At 34.5% G+C, this 2,744-nt stretch overlaps 1 pseudogene; it reads right to left on the reverse strand.

The window, feature by feature from the left end:
- Positions 1-870: 870 nt before the first annotated feature.
- On the reverse strand, positions 871-1,613 carry LOC111535949 (annotated as a pseudogene).
- Positions 1,614-2,744: the final 1,131 nt, after the last annotated feature.

Consider the following 2,744-nt stretch of genomic DNA (forward strand, 5'->3'; position numbering starts at 1 on the left):
TATCACAAGAAGAGAAAACCAAACACCGCATGTTCTCACTCATAGGTGGGAACTGAACAATGAGCTCACTTGGACTCGGGAAGGGGAACATCACACACTGGGGCCTATCATGGGGAGGGGGGAGGGGGGAGGGATTGCATTGGGGAGTTATACCTGATATAAATGATGAATTGATGGGTGCTGACGAGTTGATGGGTGCAGCACACCAACATGGCACATGTATACATATGTAACAAACCTGCACGTTATGCACATGTACCCTAGAACTTAAAGTATAATAAAAAAATAAAAAATAAAAAATAAAAAAATAATAAAAAATAATAAAATAAATAAAATAAAATAAAAATAAAAATGGTTGTGCCATTATAAAAACAAAACAAAAGAAAAAACATTGCATTTGATTTCCTTCAGTTGCTCTCTATCCTCTTCAATATTTGGTGATGTCAGTCTTTTTCACTGTAACCATTATTCATGTATGGCTGCATTGTAATGTCCCTGTTCAATACTTTTGCCTATTGTATATAATTACTTTGCTGAGTTAGTGAATTTATATATTTTGCATACCAATGCTTTGTCACATACATAATTTGCACATAATGTCTCCAGGCCTGTGGTTTATGAATTAATTTTCTTAATTGTATCTCTTGATGTGAAAATGTTTCCATTTTGATAACATCTAAGGTATAATTTTTTGTCTGTGATGGTAATTGTTCCATGTCGTGCTAAGAAATCTTTGCCTACTTCAAGTTAGTAAAGATATTATATGTTTTCTTCACAAAGTTTTATATGTCTGGCTTTTTTCTTTTTCAATTTGAGAGCAGGTACTGTTTATTAACAAGCCAGCTTAGAAAAATAATCATGGTAGACACCTTAGTTCATTCTTTTAATAAGCCTGTTGATCTCATCCTCCCTGTTGCCAGCATCGCCATCTTCTACAAAATGGGTGGTCTTTTTCTTCATTCTGCCTCGTGGAGAAGAAAATTTGAAGGACCACAGGAAGTTATTTGCTTCTTTGAAGCGTTTTCCAACAGTATAGATCTAGTTAATCAGATCATCCATGCAGATGATGCCATATTTACCAAGAGATCGAGCAATCAAAACGTTATCTGTCAAAGCAATTCGCTTCTTACTGATTTTACCATAACCACGCTTGTAGATTAACTCATTTACTGACATCAGATTTGGGTACCTCCATGCAATATATGGCTCTACAATCCTCAGCATGTTAACTGAAACCTTGTTGAGCTTCACAAAGGTTCCATTGAAGATTTGACTAAGGCGAAGAAGCTGCAACACCTTTCGGACCTTTGGGCTCACACCATTAATACCTCTGATCCTGATGACAAACGCCAATTTGGGTTCTGCAGGTACATAGAAGTTGCCAGCTTTTCTTGCCATCCTTGCCATTTGAATTTCAGTTTGTACATCTGCCTATATTCCTTGTGATAGGGCTTCGCTTTTTCATAGATAAGCTTCCTCCTTGCCTTTCGAAGCATCTTTTGGGCAAACTTCTTTCTCAGGCGCTTGATCTTCAGCTCTGTGAAATGTCTTCGCTTTTTCTTAAGGGTTTCTGGTACAGCAGGAACCTTCTTCTTCTCTTCTACACCCTCCATGGTTCCAGCGAAAAAAAGAGGTATGTCTGGCTTTTTCATATTTAGGTATATAACTCACATTATGTCAATTTTTGTGGAGATTGTCAGGTAACAGTAAGGGTTTATGGATTTTCCATGTCCTAGTTATTCCAGCACCATCTGTTGATTATACTTTCCTACTGATGTGTGTATGTGTGTGTGCATGTGCACAAATGCCCATGTGCATGCCTAGGTCAAAAAATCAATTATCTGTCTAAGTGAGGGTATATATATATATGCATTACTTATTCTATTCCATTGAACTATTGTCTATCATTATGCCATGATTACCATGACTTTATATGGTCTTAAAGTCAAGTAGTATAAAATCCCCCAATGAAATTATACTTTCCATTATTATTTAAGTAATTCTAAGTCCTCTTACAACCCTATATACATTTTATATTTCAAAATGTTAATTTCTACAAAATATACCCTGCTGTGATTATTATATAGATTGAAATTAATCTATATATCAACTGGAGAGAATTGACAATTTGACACTATCGAATTTTCCAGTCCCATAGACATGACATCTATCTTCATTTATTCAAGTCTTCATTAATTTTTCTGTTTTGTTGTTTTAATGGAAGAGTTTTAAATATCTTCTATAAAATTATCAGCATTTTAAGTATTTCTATGTTGTAAATGGATTTTTTTCAGTTTTCCATTACGACTGTATAAAAGTATAAGTCATATTTTCATATCAATCCTGTATCCTGTGTTCTTGCTGAAATCACTTTTTTTTGTAACACTTTTAAAATGTATTCCTTAGAGTTTTCTACAAAAATATTCAGGTAATCTGTGAATAAATACAGTTTCATTCTCTTCTAGTTTTTATGCCTTCTATTTCATTTTTTGTTCTCCACTACTTAGTAACTTTGGTGCAAATTGAAGAGAGAGCTGACTCTGCCTTCTTCTCAACCATAGGGGAAAAGCATCCAATATTTCCTCATTACATATAATGTAAGCTGTAGCTTTTTGGTACATGTAGGGCTTTTGCTTTGAGTATGAGTCACATTTCTCTGTTTCCACACATAATTAGCAAAATTTTGTTATCATGTGCACATTGTAAATGAGATGTAGATTCTGGATTCTGATCTCTCTCTCTTT

Source organism: Piliocolobus tephrosceles, chromosome 12 (assembly GCF_002776525.5).
Source record: "Piliocolobus tephrosceles isolate RC106 chromosome 12, ASM277652v3, whole genome shotgun sequence".
NCBI lineage: Eukaryota > Metazoa > Chordata > Mammalia > Primates > Cercopithecidae > Piliocolobus > Piliocolobus tephrosceles.